Source organism: Equus caballus, chromosome 20 (genome assembly GCF_041296265.1).
Source record: "Equus caballus isolate H_3958 breed thoroughbred chromosome 20, TB-T2T, whole genome shotgun sequence".
Classification (NCBI taxonomy): Eukaryota; Metazoa; Chordata; class Mammalia; order Perissodactyla; family Equidae; genus Equus; species Equus caballus.
The window spans coordinates 28,385,132-28,403,885 of NC_091703.1; the positions used below are offsets into that span (position 1 = coordinate 28,385,132).

At 43.7% G+C, this 18,754-nt stretch overlaps 4 non-coding genes across 4 annotated transcripts; 1 reads left to right on the top strand and 3 right to left on the bottom strand.

Moving 5' to 3' along the window:
- Positions 1 to 1,050: 1,050 nt before the first annotated feature.
- TRNAS-GCU (transfer RNA serine (anticodon GCU)) lies at positions 1,051 to 1,132 on the bottom strand. Its single transcript has one exon. It is a non-coding gene; the product is annotated as a tRNA-Ser (tRNA).
- Positions 1,133 to 3,469: 2,337 nt separating this feature from the next.
- On the bottom strand, positions 3,470 to 3,541 carry TRNAQ-CUG (transfer RNA glutamine (anticodon CUG)). Its single transcript has one exon. It is a non-coding gene; the product is annotated as a tRNA-Gln (tRNA).
- Positions 3,542 to 10,632: 7,091 nt separating this feature from the next.
- TRNAV-CAC (transfer RNA valine (anticodon CAC)) lies at positions 10,633 to 10,705 on the bottom strand. The gene has a single exon. It is a non-coding gene; the product is annotated as a tRNA-Val (tRNA).
- A 7,976-nt stretch (positions 10,706 to 18,681) lies between these two features.
- On the top strand, positions 18,682 to 18,754 carry TRNAV-AAC (transfer RNA valine (anticodon AAC)). The gene has a single exon. It is a non-coding gene; the product is annotated as a tRNA-Val (tRNA).

Sequence of the window (18,754 nt, forward strand, 5' to 3'; positions counted from 1 at the left end):
AATCCTAGATGGAATCCTGTATTGGAGGGGAAAAAAATGTTACAAAGGGCATTATTGGGTCAATTGACAAAATTGAAAATTATTTTAAAAACACTATCAATTTTAAATATACTGAACTGATAGTTATACTGTTGTATGTAAAGAATATCTTTATTCTTAGGAAATAACCTCTTAAATATTTAAGAGCAAAGGGCCATGATACGTACAACTTACTCTTAAATGGTCCTGAGAAAAATAGAGAAATAAGGAGATAGAAATAGAGATAGAGATGAAGAGAGAGAAATGGAATGGTATAACATGTTAATAGGTGAATCCCAATAAAAGGTATATGAGTGGTCTTTGTATTATTCTTATTCTTACAAATTTTCTACAAGTTTGAAGGTATCTCCAAATAAAGAGTTTAAGACCCTTTTAATGGAAATTTGAAAAAGTAAAAGAATGGTATAATGAACACTCAAGTTCCTACCAACCAGCTTAAAGAATTAGCAGTGTTTTGTCAGTGTTGTTTCTTCTATTATTCCCTAATCACCAACTAGCATTTTGAATCAAATCCAAGACAGGAGTTTCCAAAGGGCTTTATTGTAACAACAAGCAAAGAAAGATAGGGATTACTCTGACTTGAGGAAATGAAGAAGGCGATATGCAAACTTCTGCCAGTTGTTCAGAGGAGCGGGTAGCCAGGGTTCTGACCGAAGCCTTGGCTCCTCTGGCTCTGCGATTTGAGCCTCGATGTGACTGGGGCGAAGGATTGCGCCATGGGGACACCCTTCTTAAAAGGCCCCCAGGTCGAGGTCACAGCATATCCGTGTGCCAGGTGTGGTAAGACAGGAATAAGCAGTAAATCCTATTCTAAGGGCAGAGAATAATTACACTCAGCCAGACATGCAAGCCGACTAGAGCATCTGAGAAGGAAATGAAACTACCCGATTGGGGGGAGAGGAAGGTGGGAGGAGGGGAAGCAGGAAAGTTTGTACTTTTCTTTGGGCAATCAACTCAGACATAAGGAACAGAAAATATGTGCCTCAACTCATGTAAGCTGAGAGGAGGGGTCGACGAGGATGGGATTCGAACCCACGCGTGCAGAGCACAATGGATTAGCAGTCCATCGCCTTAACCACTCGGCCACCTCGTCCCACGGGAGCCCACATCTTTTGAATACTCATTTAAGTCTTACTTTGGCAAAGCCTAGCACTATGATCCTCATGTGTAGTACTGTTCTTCAAACAGCAGCCATCTTAGAGAATTTGCATACAAAACCAGTTCTTCCCACTTTTCTCACGGGAGCGTTTCACTCATTGACAATCTTACCCTATCCTGCTAGTGTCTCCAGCCTCTATCGTCATCCTTCCTCAGTACTCACACTTGCCTTTCAGTCACGGTGAATTTCTTTCTATTCTCCCCAGGCTCCATAATCTCATTTTCTACCCGCGACGTTCTTTAGTCCTCCGCCCTGCCCTCACTTCACCTGCCTTGCTTTCCTACTCATTCCTCAGATCTCTATTTAGGCCACACAGCCCTTTCTCCCCCGTTTTTTCTTGCAGTCGTTTTTACTAAGCCATTACAGTTGACAATTTTTTGAGAATATGTTTTCTCTTGCAAACATATTTTCATTTCATATCTGCCACAGAATTTTATCCTAATAGTTTGTATTTTTGTGCTCAAAGACCCTATGATGCCGCTCTGAAACAGAAAATATTTATATAAATTGAAATTTAGTTTTTAGTTATTTTCACTGACTATAAATCTCTAGGCGCTTTTCTTCTGACTTGAATTACCTTCACATTTAAAAGTAGCATACAACAAAAGATATAGGTAGATAATTTTGATAACTAATTTATTATATGTGTAAAGTAGAACTGCCTTGGAAACGCATCTTTTAGTGAAAGGGCTGGAAATGTTTGTTTCCATCAATTCATGGGTCCGGGGATGAAAACTTCTTACCACTGGGATAAGACGAATTTGGTAGAAATTAACAGCAAAAAGACCATTAATTTGTGGTTTTGAATAAGCGTGAGACTTACAAAAAGTGCTTTTATATTTATTTAATTTGCATTTTTTACAGTAGAATCTTCAATACATTTCCACTAAATCTAATAAATAAACGGTAGCAACAAGTAATAGTGATAGTGACCAGCGGACTTCCTACCACGTAAAAATATAGTTTTACAAAATATGGTTATCTATTTTCCTTGACAAAAGTTAATGAGAATAATTTTCTTTAGAGTCTGAATAAGTGTAAAAACATTAAAGCACTAATTTTCCATGACGTGTGTGTGTTCTCTTTCGTTAAAAGTGTAACGTTGTTAGTCGAGAGTAGATGAGAAATTTGTCAACTTCTCCAGGAAATCATGTAAAATACGCAACCGAGACGCAGCTCTATGTCTTGCTTACGGGTGAGACTTCAGAGACACAATGATTCCAATTTTTCTTGCTTGTACACACGAAATATGTTTACCCCTGAGCTAACGTAGCCACAGTTAAGATGTTGTATAAAAAGTAACAGAACAGCATCATTTGCAAGGGAGTGTAAAGGTAGAGATCGTTCACATCCATGAGGAACGGGGGCGTGGTCAAGAACTTACATTTCGGGAAAGTTTCACTCTTTGCTGATGGGTCTCGCCATCTCCGGCCTCGCAGCGCTGCTGCCAAGTTGCTCCGCTGCCCGGCGCCCTCGCTCATCTCATCTTCCTGAACGCTAGAGTTGCTTTTTCCTGTCCGCATTTCCTTTCTTCTCGCCTTGCCCGCCGCCTCTCTCTTCCATTCGGGCCTCTCTCCAGCAATTCCCGGGGCGACTGCGCTTCCGCAATCTGCAGAAGAGGGTCCCAGCTCTGGGGGAGCCGAGCAACTGCAGAGAGAGCCGAGGAGCCGCGCGCCCAGCAAAGTCCCCCGGATCCCTCGTTGGGAGAGGTCGCGGCGGCGTGAAGTCAACACCTCTGTCCTCCGAAAGGAAGTCTGTTAATCGGCTCATTTCCCCGCTTCTCCGAACAAGAAAAGCTTCCTCGTGCAAACTCGAAGCAGCGTATCTACTGACTATCGGCATTTGTATCTTCCTGCCCTCTGATCTATCGACCCAGACCTCTGAATTTGGGCTGCGATCCCTTTGTGTCTTGTCTGTGGACAGTTTTCTTTCGGCCTCGGTCGACTCTCTCAGACCCATTGCCTAGGAGTAAATCTTTTGCTAAATTTCCATCCTAACTTTTCTCGGTCCACGACCATGGCCACATTTCCTCTCTCTCTTCTCCAGAGACTTCCAGTGGCAGCAAGGCTCAGGAGACCTCGCGCATTTCCGTTTGAGATTTCTCCTAAGAAATAAGTGGTGCACAGCAAGCATTCAGTTGTCCTTTGGGTGGTGAGCGCAGATGCTGGGCTCAGCAGATGTGAGTGGGAATATCAGGAATAAAATTGGGCTCAGCGATTTGTACGAACGAGAGGAAGTTGCAGAGAAGAAATAGAAACAAGAAAGAGACCAAGGTCCCACCGAGATTTGAACTCGGATCGCTGGATTCAGAGTCCAGAGTGCTAACCATTACACCATGGGGCCCAGCTGTTTTCAGGGTTTTCTGAAGACTAGGATGACCTAATTCTTCATCCTTAAATGTGGTTATTTGAAAAGTCAGTACATTCGGGTTTTCCTCCTCTGGATTTAAATCATGGATGGTTACCTGTTACACGCCAGCACACACCTTTTACACCAGAGTTTTAATGGAAAACGCCGACTTCCAAATGTCAGGAATCCTCCCCCGCATTTCCTCCCAAGTGGTTCTGGAACCTTGTGACCCGGGGCCTCTATATCTACACTGGAAAACAGCGGAGTCCTTGAACAAGACTGCGCCCTTACGGTGTTTATGGTTTTGTGACAGGTGTTTTGTTAGCTCACCTAAGGCTCACAACTATCCTGTGAGACGGGGACCGTTATCGCTGTTTTACGGGTGAGGAACCCTAGGCAGAGACCTGAGATCCTTCACTCTGCTTCGTTCTCAGGTCTTATCTTTCTCGAAAATCATCTTTAACTAGTGTGATATCTGGCACTTTTGCGGACGCGTTGAGGAAAGATTTCACCGGCCACAGGAGAGACGTTGGCGTTTAGGGAAAAATCGAAATCAATGTGCTTGAATGACGGGGCTGGAGGAGGATCCCAGAAGCCCTGAGAGCGCAACTCCGGGGGCGAAAAGGAGGGAGAAGGACAGAGCGCAGCCCGCCGTCCTCCTACTCTGCCCTCACCAACCGGAAATACGAGCAGGGGAGACCCCCAAACGGACTCAGAGAAGATTCCCCGCCCCTGCCTCGCATAGCCCTTTCTGGCACACACAGGACCATACTGTGAAAATCCACAAAACGAATTTCTGTTTCTGCGATGAGTTTCGTTGAGAGTCCTTGTTTCAGCATCTTCGTAAACTTCTGCTGGCCGTTAACTGGCTCAGAGCGCGAAGGTTCTCCGCACAAATTTAATTAGGAATTTTGAGAAATTTCTTTGGTTGTATAGGTTGTATTGAGGTCTGTAGCCTGGACCTTCCATGCAGGTTGACCCAGTTGGATCCCGGAGACCCAGTCCAGTATCTGTGCAGACTGCTTGCCACAAGCAATCTGAGGCCCCAAGATTCATAGAAAGGTAGTGCAAACTGCCCCTTGACAGGCCACTGCCCTTACCAACAGGCGCCTCTTTGCTACCAAATGCCTGTGACCTGCAGCAGAAACAGCAGAGGCCTTAGCTTCCTCCTTTTATCCTCCAAATAGCGGGGAGACTTGTTTCCAGCCAAGAAGGAATAACAGGGATCAGATTCACCTTCCTCCCTGAAAGAACCAAAAGCTGACAAGACATATGAAACAACAGTTTTTAAGACACCAAACATCAGGCAAAAGAAGGATGGTAATCCCTGAAAGATGGAAAAAAATGAAGTCATCTTGGGGGAAAATAAGGTGAGAAGTAAGATTGCCCCTAACTTACTGCTTTAAGAGAGTTTCTAAGCTGCAATGCAGGGAAGGGAAACCCAGGCAGAAGCTGGTTGGCGAGAAGGAGCTGATAGTTCAGAAGACCAAGACAGCTGAAGTTGGCAGGACAAAGTAACAGAAAGAAGAGAGCTGTGATAAGAGAAAACTCCAGAAAGAGCTCCCATTGAGCAGAATACTGATCATCACATGCAGGCAGGGAAACTATACCAGGCTGCAGAAAGACTACTCAGAGATCAGAGGTAACTGTGACATTTCACCCTCCTTTCAAGTCAAGAAGCAATGATGCAAGATGCATGTCTATCTATTGATCACAAGAATCCAGATTTGACTTCTATCCTAAAAAAAAAAAAGTCTGTGTTCTGTGTTTCCTGTTCAAAGTGATACAGACACGTAGGGAGAGGAGGTCTCCTGAGCCAGTCCTTCACCTTCCGTGGTGCTTCCTCACGGGGTCATCTCAGCTGTCAGTGAAACCTTAAAGAATCTTCAGAGACAGGGAAAGAACAACCTTTTAAAAAACTTCTCTTTACTTGTAGATGATTTGAGAAAGGAGGTTGATTGCAAAAGTGCTTTGGAAAGACAATTTAAAATCAAATAAGCTTTTTTTAAAAAGTTGCCAGAAATTTTTTCCAGCTTTTTTTCTCCCCCCCATTAGGCAGAGCTTCCACTCTTGGGTTCTCTGCCCTTGCCGGGCTCCCTGCATTGCTCCTGGAGGATCACTGCCCTGGGTAAACGCTCAACTTGTGGAAACCCAGGGACTGAGTTGGGTTACGAGTGGGTTACTGGAAAATGAGGGCAATGGATCTGGAACTTCTTAGAGCGTTGAAGCGGGATTCTCTGAAAATAACTCATAGCCTCCTTTTGGAGGTTAAGGTCAGTGGCCCGCCTGGGGATCAAACCCACAGCGTTGGCTTTATGAGCACCACACTCTAACCAACTGAACTAACTGGCCTTAGACTGCTTTCCACTTGTTTTTTGTTTCTTTTTGTTTTGTTTTAAAGTAAGTTCAAAATGATTGTTACAGTTGTTTGTTTTAGGAAAATTTCTTCTGCTTGTCACCCTTAATAAAAAGAATGAGACACTTTCTCTTACAACAAAAACAAAAGAAATAAAGAACATTGGTTTCAAGTCGTATTCATACACTTGAAAGAGGAAACAAACTTTTCAAACTGTGGCTACGGGCCCAGGAATTCCTGGAAGTATTTGCTGCTCTCTACATGGCTGGTGATCAGCACGTGCAGATAATGAACCTGACCCCCTGAACCATGAGCCAGTCCAGGCTTCAGAAAAGCTGCTTACTAATAGGTAAAGCTTTGTGCCTAAAGAATATTCCCAGGGGTCTGATTCTCGATTGTCCCAGAGTCTCCCAGGTCACACTTGCCCAACGCATCTGGGGTCAGACTTGGTCCACATTCGGGAGCCTCCATTTACCTGCTGCCTCAGATTTCCGGAGTGACCTCAAATCGAAAGTCACTTCAGGAGTCTCGGTACTGCCCAGTTCTAGAAACGTGGTTCTGTCACCATTCCAGAAGCCATTAAACCCGATTTGTCTCCATGCCTAACGTTTCTGCTCATTGTCCTCCCAACTAACATTGTTTTTAGTATTTTGTTTATCCTTCCTAAGATTTTACATGCATGAAGTTATGCAAATTATGTATTTTTTTCTCTTTATAGAGAGTGGCATTTTATCCACATTTTTTCTGTCTTGCTTTTTTCTTTTTTACTTAGAATGTATTTTTTGTGATCTTTCCATATCAGAACAGAGAAATGTTTTTCATCCTCATTTATTTCTGCATGGTATTCAATTATATGGAATGTATCACAGTTTAATAGACAGTTAGCTTAATCTTCCCCATCCTGCTGTTGCAAACACTGTTCATCTCTATGAACACACACTGTATCTCATGTGTGTCATGACACTTGCACACATGTGGGAAAACGGCATCAAAGAATAAGTGCGTTGGCAACTCTGATAAACATTGTCTGATTGTGCTTCAGGGGCTGACCCCAATATTCTTTTTGTTTGCTTATTGGCCACATGTCCTACTCCTTCTTTCTGAATTCCCTGCTACATGCTACAGGTCTGCAGCAAAACTAGGTGATCAGTGAAGATGTGGAGGAATTCACAGTGGAGGCATGTTTGATTCGGAAATATCATCTTCTCTCAGGTAGGTAAGACTTTGAGGATGCATTTAATGGTGATTGACAAAGGAAAAGTGATAGAATCAGACAGGAAAGGGAGGGGGCTAATCCGAGAGCCAGGAGAAGGGCCAGCAGTGGCTTCCTTTTTCACACCTCAGAATGAAGAGCATGGGCAAAAACACCTGAGGAGAGAGGCGCTAAGACTTGCCAGTGTGCCTGGAGAGTAAGACTGAACTGCAGAGTGATGGGGGAGAGTAGTAGGAGATGAGGCCAGAAGACGAAAGAATGTGTGGGTGATGCTGGAGCCTCCAGTAGAATACAATATCTAAACCAGGGTACTTCTGTGTGTAAAGGAGGTGCTGAAAAATAGTTAATAGGCATTAATTGATCTGCATCAGGTGTAAACTAAGAAGTAACAGGTGTTAAATGATCTACATCAGGTGTAAATTAAGAAGTATTATTTATAGGCAAAATTAAGGATTTTTTGAATTGATTCTAACAAGAATGAGAATCTATGGAAAGATTTTAGGCAGAGCAGTCACATAAAGAGAGTTTCAGATGATCTTCCAGTTTCAGGCACTTGGGAAGCATTAGGCAATTACAGCAACAACACGTTACTACTACGAACAACAAAAAAATTCTGCCTTCATAGAGGGTGGAAGCAGATATAACTAATAAACATGAGAAAAATGGGAATTACATAATGTATATGGGGCTGTTAAATGTGATTGAAAAAATAGAGCTGGGTAGGGGGAACTGTAGTGTTGGGTGAAGGCTAGAATTCTAAACAGTTGTTAGTGTAGGCTTATTAAGATTTTGGTAACACGTTTGACTGGAAGAAGATGGCAGAGAGCACAGCCAGTGCAAAAGTCCAAAGCTGGGTGCTTGTATGGAATGTTTGAGGAATAGCAGGAGGGCCCATGTGGCCAGAGCACAAGTGAGGGAGAGAATAACGGAGATGAGACAGAGAGAAATGGAGGGTTAGAATGTGTAGAACCTTGTAGGAGATCTTGGGAATTTGGCTTCACTTCAAGCACAATGGGGAGCTATTGGATAATTCTGATTTTAGGAGAGACAAATCTGACATGCTTTAAAGTGACGTCTTTGGTATCTCTTCTGCAAATACACTTTAAGGGAATGTATTAGATTGAGTTCCCTGAAAACAGTCCCTGGGGTGTAGTTTTTAGGAAGGAAGAATATCGGGAAGTGCTTTCAGGAACAATATACAGGAGGAATTCAGAGGATAAAGAGCAAGTGTGAATTGTGACGTCCTTGTAACAGAAGCCTCATCCAATCCCAGATGGAGCTCTGGAGCTACAATGACTCTTCAGAGTTGCCCTGAATTGAGACACAGGAACTGACTTGTATCCACTCAGAGACCTGTCTTTAGATGTAGGCTGCTCCCAGAGAGAGGGTGTAACCTTAGACAAAGTAGCTTCCTTTAGTTGAAAGCAATTCCTGGGAGGAGGTCAGCTTTGAGCTATCAGCAAACCGCACTCCAGGCTGCTGGGAGAAATGGGTGCCTTGCACAAGAAAATGGTGGTTCTGGGTGGTTCCACTCCAGTTCACGACTTGTGCTACTCAGAGCCACTTCCTTTACATAATGACTTCATCCCGTCTGGGAATAACTTCTCTTGGACTCTGGTTGGCCAGGTTGCTCACTCTTCCTGAGTAAACTAATAAGAAGCAGGTGGCTACTTGGTCTCCTCCAGAGGTGTTGCATTAAGGACTCAGCCTTGGTCTGTACAGTTGGCATGTTCAATGTTTGGTGATGGCAATAACTTGATCAGCCTTGATGAATAAGACCCCTGGTTATTGGACCCATCCCTGCCACCAGGCTACTCCATTCACGTGACCAATTTGCCAGCCCTGGAGTTGCGAATTATTAAGGCTGGCTGACAATAACTGGCAGAAGCATTCTGGTTACTTAGTTGTTTAGTACTTCTTCTGTGGTGGATGCACTCTGGTGGAAGTTAACGTGATAGAAAGATCTTCTCACTTTGTGCCCTTTCTGACCAACCAGCCCAACTATAGTCTCTGTGCATGAGTTCATGTCTATTCTGACATCCGAAAGCAGTAGATGACTAGGTTCACTGCCCAAAGCTCTACCTACTAGGAGTATTCCCCCCTCACTACTATCTTGCAGAGATATTACAGGATGGGGAGTAATGCATCAGCACTTCTCCAATGCTAGTAGCCTGATAGCACTGTGTTAGAGAGATTCATTCAAGGACATACTCAACACTCCCAACCCAGGCACTTTAGTGTAAGGCTTGAAGATAAAAGACAGGGCTGTTTTTCTGCCTAAGAGGCAAAACAACAAATATATAGCCTGAATATGTTTCCTAATGTTTTAAACCGATTCACATTCTTACTAAGTCCAGGCTCATGCCCCAGCAAAAGAGACCTTCTTGTTGAGTTGAACCCAAGCCAAAGAGGAGCTACTTATGTGGACTTTGAACTCAAATGAGGACACACATGAAGGACTCAGCCACTTGCAAAGAAAGACTGTCCTTTATGGTCCGTGTTCTTGAGTAAAATATGAGACTAACACACACAACTAAGTCACTATTAATCCTTTCCCTGTCTTCTTCATCGCCTCCAAAAAACCCAGCGAATGACCCCACTTATCTAGATGATGCGGACTCCTTTCTCCTACCGGGAATGGTCTTGGTCAGAGCTGGATGATCTCCACCAGCTGGATGCTGAGTCCTGGGAAACGTCCAGCAAGAACACCTGCAGGTCCAGGTTCCTTGCGAGGACCCCAGCGCACAGACGTGCAAGGAAACACACCCTAACCCCATCCTAAATCCACCTGGAGCATCCTGGACTAAGTGGAGCCTCGCGTTGATCCCACTGAAGCTAAACCAGTGAGTCCTGGCGCTGCGGGCGAAGCATGAGCACCCTGAGCCAAGCCTTGGCCTGGAGGGGCGGGTTCAACCCAGGACTCCGCTCCACCCCAGCTTTCCGCAAAAGCGCCCCCCAGGAGAAAGGCGTTGATCAAGCTGGCTGCGAACGGAGTTCCTGAGGTCTTCCTGGGGACCAGGCAGTGGGAGCATCCAGGCAAGGAGTCATCAAGAGAGGCAGGGTCAGCAGTGGGCTCTGCTACGTTGAGATGTCCCTGCAGAATCTTGTTTTATCCATGTCCCTCCCCACAAACCCCATACTTTTCTTCTCCCTCCATCCTCAAATGTCAGGAGATGACTGAAAATATTTGTCCGGCAATAAATAAATTGCTGGAGAGATTGGTAATGTCCACCCAAGTGGCCATCAACACTCGGTTTCAGATCTTTTCCTTTTAGGAATCCCGAGAGCGCTCAGGGATAAGCTTTCCTTTCCTAAGAAGATGGACACAACCCTCCTCCACACATTCTGTTCACATCCCAGTTGACCACTGGCTGCAGGTGGGCGCCTGACGGAACAACCTTCCGTTTTCTAGCAAAGAGCTCAAATGATCCTGGATCCTGCTGTGGTCCAATTTTAAATACGACTTCGAGGAAGTTTAGGAGAAACTTCAAAATGGAAGCTATTTTTGAGCACAGTTGTTTCCGCCCGGTTTCGAACCGGGGACCTTTCGCGTGTGAGGCGAACGTGATAACCACTACACTACGGAAACCTGCACGTTGCTTCTCTTTTCTTCTCTATAGAGAATAGACATTTTTCTGGCTAGCCCAAGTTTGGTAACGTTGAATTAACCTTCTCTTTCAAGAAATTCTCAAGGTTACTGAGTTTATCTATTTATTCAAATTAATAATATTGTAGCAATGAGTCCCTTCAAGGAAATACTGCACTTATCAGAAGAATCGTTTTCCAAACGCAGTACAGAAATTTTAGGCAGCCTCGGCACATGACAGCTTTCAGAAAAATTCCTCGATTTTGTCCTATTTGGGTTTATCTGACCCGGGAAGCATCTGTGAGCTCCGTCTCTTGGGTGCCAGAAGATGATTCCAGGAAAATAACCGAGGCCGGGTAGACTTCAACTCTGGAAACTGCCCGTTCTGTAGCCAAGCACCGTTTGGCCGATAGAAACTGAGGGGCGGAGAGGGGGATGTGCCCACTTGTCTGCCAGGCAGAGTGAGGACTGGGAACGGGGAGGGGGTCGTACTTCCTATGACTGGACTCAGAGCGTCTAAAAGACGTCAAGTGGCCCCCTGACATGGAATGTGCGTGCTCAGTGTCCACGTCTGTCACTGTTTTATAGCAGGAGGAGGACCACTGTGATAACTGAAAGGCAGACCACGGCTCACGGGTCTTGCCAGCAGCCTTTGGAATGGTGACTGGAACCATATTTCCAAACCTCGGCAGTGCCCAGAGCTCAGGAGGAGATTTCCTCTGATGCCCGTGAAGGCAGCGATTCCCACAAACGCGGTCTGAGGTCACTCAGGAAATCTGAGGCCAAAAGACAGGGCTATTGAGTCGTATCCAAGCCTGGCCCTGGACGCGGGGCCAAGGGAGATCGGAAGACTCGGGAAACCATCGCAAGGAAAATGAGACCATTCAGAAATCCTTCCTGGACGGCATTAGATTTCCAATTTGCGGGGTGCCTGTGCAAACGAGACTTGAAAGAGAAGCAGAAGGAAACCGGGCCCAGAGGATTGTGTAGATCCCGGAAACCAGCCCAGTGTGACTCGTGATCAATTTGCATAATTCGCGTTCGTTTACAGATTTTTAGTAAAATGACAGGATAGAGCAACTTTTCTCTTTCGAATATTTTATATATTATACAAAGATTGTGCTTCCCTTAGCAGTTTCACATTTGTGTGAGAGTTTTTTTTCACAAGCTAGTGAATTTTTTTAAATGAAAGTTTGTAGTCAGTTCAGCTTCTCATGTTTCCACCTAAATCCTCACATTTCTTTATATACTTATATTAGAGACCAATGATGTGGATGGGTCAGTAATTAACATCTGAATTATTTTTAAGTTTACTTAAGAAAAATAAACTGAGAGCACTGGAACAAACTTTTAAATAAATCATAATATATTTTCACTCTGTCAGAAAAGAATAACTCACTAAGAGGAGAAACCTGTGTTAATATGTAGAATAAAACCGTCCAGCAGAAAGGTGCAAAAGTCAAAAAAGTAAAAATGGAAGCAAGAATTTAACAAATTTATTTATTTTAAAAATTATATTTAAGAGGTGGGCCCCGTGGCCAAGTGGTTAAGTTCACATGCTCCACTTTGGAGGCCTGGGTTCCCCAGGTTCAGATCCTGGGCACGGACATGGCACTGTTCATCAGGCCACGCTGAGGTGGCATCCCACATAGCACAACCAGAGGGACTTGTAACTAAGAATATACAACTATGTACTGAGGGGCTTTGGGGAAAAGAAGAAGAAAAAAAGAAAGAAGATTGGCAATAGATGTTAGCTCAGGTGTCAATCTTTAAAAAAAAAATTATATTTGACCAAGAAACTACAGAAAACTACATATTACAACTTATAAAACTAAACCAGATAAGTGAGGCTCACACAAATTGCCTGGAGAACCTATGAAAAATTCAAAGGAGGAGAAAATCCTTGTAAGAGTGTGGTCTTGGGGGATGGGAGGCAGCATGGAATGTCTCCAGCAGTGCTAACTCTGAAGCCAGACTTCACTGATACTTGATATCAATTCTGTGATTTATTTGCTTTGTAATTTTGAGCAAATTGTTTAGCCTCTTTCTGCCTTGGATCCTCCAACATAAGAAGCCCTGTGAAAAATGCTTGCCCCATGGTATGGATTATTATCTCACATAGGACTGGTTACATAATTTGCCAGGCCTAGTCCAGAATAAAAAATGAGGGTTCTCTCTGAGACTAGGAAAGTCTGCACACAGGCTGCAGACCCAGTTCACGCCAACGACTGCAACCTCAGTGCAGAGACTCACTCACTACTCAGATAGAGGTGGGCAGGGGTGGGCCTCCCCTAGCTGCCCACCTAAGGAGTGGTGGTGTTGCCTTCTCCACTCTGGGTGGGAGTGTTGCACCCAGAGCCTAGGCCCCACCTGAGGTGGAAGGTGGAAGCAGTCATGGGGCTAAGCAGGTCAGGCAAAGCCAGGTGTGTCCCAGGGCCAGGTAACAGGAGCAGGTGGCCCAGAACACATCCCAGGGAGGTAGGGAGACAGCAGAAGGCAGACCACATGCAAAAGTCCAAGCCCCCAGTGCATGCTCCACTGTCTCATAGACATCACTTACAAAACACAAATTGAAAGGTAAAATTATTAAGGATTTCAAGACAGTGACCTCAGAGCATTAATCCCCAAGCACAGGGTCCTTCTGAAAGTGAAGATCTGTGCAACTGCACTGGTCTCATCCATGAAGCTGATCTTGGGATCAGCATCTTGGATCCTAAATCTGAATGGGTTCCTCCACCAAGAGAAACAGTACAGCTTCTATTGCTACCACTTATTGCTTTATAAAGCTTCCTGCATCTCTTTTGATGGAGAGACAAACTTTATTTCCAGGCATTTCAATACTTGAGTTTCTAGAGCATGCATCTGGAAAAGGTTCATGTTATTCCTCCATGTCTAACTTGCAACGTTTGAAAACACTGGAGAAAACTTGAAGCCCTATGAGCCATTCATCAGACCATAAAACTGGTAGGAGTCACATTCTACTAGCATCCTTGTGTCTGGAGAAAGAAATGAACAGGTTACAGATTCATTCCCACAACGTATTGAGCACACCTGTATTCCAAGTGTGTGAAGGTTCTGAGATGTGGAAAGAATGAAGAGAATTTAGAGACTGCTGCAGCCCCTAACACTTGCTTGTCCTTTCCTCTCAATCAGTAAAAGGATAGGGAGAAGGACAAAGACTTTGATGCCTGCATTGCAACTTGCTTAAAGGTCCTGGTTCCTGAGGTCACTGAGAAAAGCAGACATAAGAAAGTAGGTCTGCCTGGAATTCTCTATAGTGGAAATTAATCTGTACACTAGAGGGAAACTAAGTCTTCCAAGCCCTGTTGATGGATCCTTGGCCCCGTTTCACTCTGATTTCATGGTTTTTAATATCTTCTTCTTTGCTCTGAGACTTTCTAGGAATGGAGGAAGAACGCCCCCTTTGAAATATTTATTTTGTTCTTGGGTCGTGACCAGAGAATTTGAGAGAATTGCCCCTTAGAAGTGAGGTTCATTACTGTGGAAGTTGAGATTTTTTTCTTTATCCTCTTACCAGGGGAAGGCAGGGATTAAGAAGAGTGTGATTTTGTTGAAAAATGACCTAAAGAGACAATATCATGGACACAATTCTATAGATTGCGAAAAGGAAGAGTTGTATTGAGAGCACTGCAGGTAAACTGGGTTGTTAAGATTAGAGAGTGGCTTGATAACTTAAAGTCAAGGGTCAAAGTGAGTGCATTTTCTTTACTTCTGCAACAGAATATGTAGTTCAGGCTGGAAACAGCAGGGAAAGCCCATCTGAGAATTTACCCTTTGTCCTAACTCTACTCTTCATTAAAACTAGACACCTATCGTGTATGCCTTATGCCAAATGATTTCCCATCATCTCTAGCTTTTTAAAAGAAGCATCATAAAATTAGTGTACGTATTTTATTGCGAAAAAACACAAAAAACAGAAACAGCAAACAGTTTTGGGATGGGAGTAGAATTGGGAAAAGGATTGCCCCATACTGGTGTGTGTGTGTGGTGGTCACTCTCCATTAAGCACCTGGATCCTCTCTCTTTCTTAGAGTGTGAGCACTGACACTGAGCGTCCGTGTGCCAGTCCAGCACTTCCCCTTTGCCTGGTGAATTAGTATGCTAGGGTTGCCATAATAAAGTACTACAGACTGGGTTAAACAACAGAAATTTATTTTTTTCACAGTTCTAGGGGCTAGAAGTTCAAGATCAAGGTCTCAGCAGATTTGGTTTCTTCTGGGCCTCTCTCCTTAGCTTGCAGATGGCCACATTCTCAATGTGTCTTCACATGGCTGCCTCCTCTGTCTATGTGTTATCTGCGTCCTAATCTCCTCTTCTTAGAAGGATACTAGTCCTATTGGATCAGGGCCCACCCCTATGACCTCATTTTATGTTAATTACCTTTTAAAGGCCCTATGTCCAAATATAGTCCACATTCTGAGGTCCAGGGGGTTAAGACTTCAACATATGAATTTTGAGGAGACACAGTTCAGCCCATAACACCTGGTCTTTCCTTGTTTACCTCCAATGCCTCAAATTCACCTCAAATTAATGGACAGCAGTTCAAACTGATATTCCTTACATTTTTGTTTTAATCATTGTAGAACAAACTATGTATTTTATTCACTTATTTTTTTGCTAGTCTGCCTCCACCAGGATACGGGCTTCATGAGGGCATGAGGTGGCTTTTTTTTGCTTCTTCTTTTTTTAACCCTGTCCTACCACATGACTTAGAGCAGTGATGACTTCCAAATAAAACATCTCACCTGGTGGTGAGAGGTTAAGTTTGCACATTCTGCTTCGGTGGCCCGGGGTTTGCTGGTTCGGATCCCGGGTATGTACATGGCACTGCTTGGCGCGCCATGCTGTGGTAGGTGTCCCACATATAAAGTAGAGGGAGATTGGCAAGGATGTTAGCTCAGGGCCAGTCTTCCTCAGCAAAAAGAGGAGGATTGGGAGCAGATGTTAGCTCAGGGCTAAACCTCCTCAAGTAAAAAAAAAAAGTCAGTAAATATTTTGCAAACCCTCTCCCAAAGTGAGTGCTGTTAAACTTTTGTATGTTTGTCAATCCAGACTATGAGAACAGATATGCAACCATAAATATTAGGAATCATATGCAACCAACGTCATCATCTGCTCTGAAAAATACATGTCTAGGGACCCCCTTATTTTACATAATATACCTAGAAGTGCAGAGAAGAAAAATAAAGTGACAAATATATGCTAAGAGGAAAGATATTTAAATGTTGCAGATTTGACCAGAAGATATTTTGACTTGTCTTAATAAAGAAACCATCAAATTTTCAAGATTTTTATTTGTTTTGTTTTGTTTCCAAGAATATATGAAATATACATCTCTCTTCTTTCTCTGAACCTCTCCACATTTTGGATGTTGGCTTTCTGAACTTCTAAATCAAAGATGAGATAAAAACCAGAGATGGAATGAATATTATGCAACTATGAGATGTGATAGAGTAGACGTACGTGGAACAACACATGTGAACCTTAAAAATAAAATTTTTAAAAAGATTTTTAACACAATAAACGTTTTTCTTTTATTATACTAATCATTCTGTTCTCTGGTCTTCAAAATCTTGCTGCTGCTCTCCACTTTCTCATGTTTGTCCTTGTGCATTTATGCCTTCAACAAGCCTAATATTTCCTATGGTGTAGTTTGAGATAGAGAGAAAGCAAATGCTGTGCTTAATTTGCCATAATTATAATTAGGCCCATCTCTGACTGACTGTGAGACCCCAAGGATTAGTAAAATAGTAGGTGGTGATGGTGCACCACCATTTATTTGGGATCAAAATAATAAAGAGACAAGAAAATAATTTTTATGTCAAATTTTCCTGTCTCTCATTTCACCACTGACCACTTCAATCTAACGAGGTTAAGCTGAAGAAACAAATGTCACATTCAGGACATGATCAGTACTTCATTGACAAGCTGTTGCTATTTCTGATCGCTCTTCCTAATTTCCGACAAATGCTGGCTCGGTGACCACCATCCCCCCTCCCCTGCTGCTCCAGCTTCTCAGAATATAGAGCTAAGGGACAGGATCCACATGAGCTCCACTTTTAGGAGCCACAAATGAGACTATCCTCTATCCCTGAGCATTAATTTCTCTCCCTGGTGCTGGACTCAAGGCCTGCTCAGGCCATCTGAATCCCTGGCCTCCTCTTTGTTGGCCAAGCAATAGATTCATCCCAGGGGCAAGGGAGATTGCCAGGGAAATATTGCCCTTTAAGTAGAAATGCTCAGCAAAGAAAGCTGAAGACCAATCTCCAATAAGTAAATATGCGTGTGGTGTTCACCGCACAGTTCTTTCAAATGTTGGGAATGCTTGAAACATTTTTCATAAAATATTGGCCCTCTTCACTCATTGTCTACACAAAAGCCAAGAGGTCTTTGGATCAGGATGGAAAATGTCATATTCCTCTTTAAATGTTCAATTCTTTCCCACCCATCAGATTCAGATTAAATTTAAAGTCCATCCTGTGGAGGGCTTCCTTTATCTCCCTGATCCAGCACATGTTATTTTACTTACACTCAGTGAATAAATTTCCATGAGGAAAAGGAATAAATAAAGTTTCTCTCTGATTCAAACCTACAATTGGAGCTCCTCACACCGCATTCACCCTCAGTCCCATGTTCACCCAATGCAAGAACCCCTCTCCATTCGAAGCTCTTCAACTACTTCATACTTTTTATTTCCGTCAACTAAGTCATCTCATTTCCCCCAGCAAGTGTTTTCTGACCATTAAGCCTGGAGGGGATGTTTCTTTTCTGTGCTCATGTGAGAAAGTCCTGTGAATTTTACAGTTGTTGTTCCATGCAGTATTCTCATAGTAACTAAATTACTATGCGCAAACTTATCATTATGATCAGCTTAGGTCCCCTTTCCCTCCTTCTAGTTTGTCAGTTCCTTTAGGGCATCAGATGCCTCCAGTGAGCAGAATAGGAGTGGGCTATTCAATAGTTTCTTTAAAATACACATCAAACCAAATTGCTGAGAAAGGTTAACAAACACACACATACTCCTTATCTTAATAGCTCTTTATCTTGCTGATCTGATCTCAAAGCAAAAAAAGGTAGGGCTAGGATCGTGTCAATGAGAAACATGTCTCTCTCCTCCACTATTCACAATATTTCCATTAGGTCACGTTTTAGCTGCCACAGGAGGGAGCCAGTCGGGGATCTATCTCAAAGGCCCAGACGCCTCTGTCCTGTCACCAGTTTCTCACGACTACTTTGGGGACACTTTTTGCTTCTGCAGCCTGAGAACCTAGCAGAAGGCAGATGGCTTGCAGTGTCCGGGGTAAAGAGGGTGACTTAGGAGAGTTGAAATGTGGTGAAAAACAAAGGAGAGTCAGGTAAAATCACAAAGGTCATCTTCCTGCTATGAGACCCTCACGGACATCACACACCGAGCTGACACGTTCCAGAGCAGTGAACGTGAGTGATGCAGAACAGAAGAGGGAAGCTCGTTTGATGTCTACTGGACTTGATTCCACTTCCACAAACTTCCCAGCCACCCCCACCACCCTCGCGTGACCGACAACGGGGCACAGTCCTCACCTGGCCCTCTGCCCCTCAGTCTCTCCCTTCATTGCCCGAGGAAGTCCCCTGAGTTCAGCCAGTCGGTTCTGGTTTCTAAAGGATAATTTTCAGTCATCGAGAGATGAAGATCAGAGAGTCTCACAAGCACAGAAACGTACTAAAGCTTATCGAGAAATTTCTTGAAATAAAATTTCCCAGAAGCCAGCCTAAGACTTCCCTGCCCGGTGCTTGTAAAGTAACCGGAGCTCCGGGAGTAGCATTTGCCTGACTATGAGTTATGGCGTTTAGAGGTTGTTGATTCAAAGAATCGGAAAGTGTACAGGGAAAAATAGTACCTCAACCAAGAAAATATTCCGAAGGATAGATTTACGATTCATTTTAACTAATTCAGGAATTTAAAAAGTGCGAACAGGGCACTTTCCGTAGTGTAGTGGTTATCACGTTCGCCTAACACGCGAAAGGTCCCCGGTTCGAAACCGGGCGGAAACA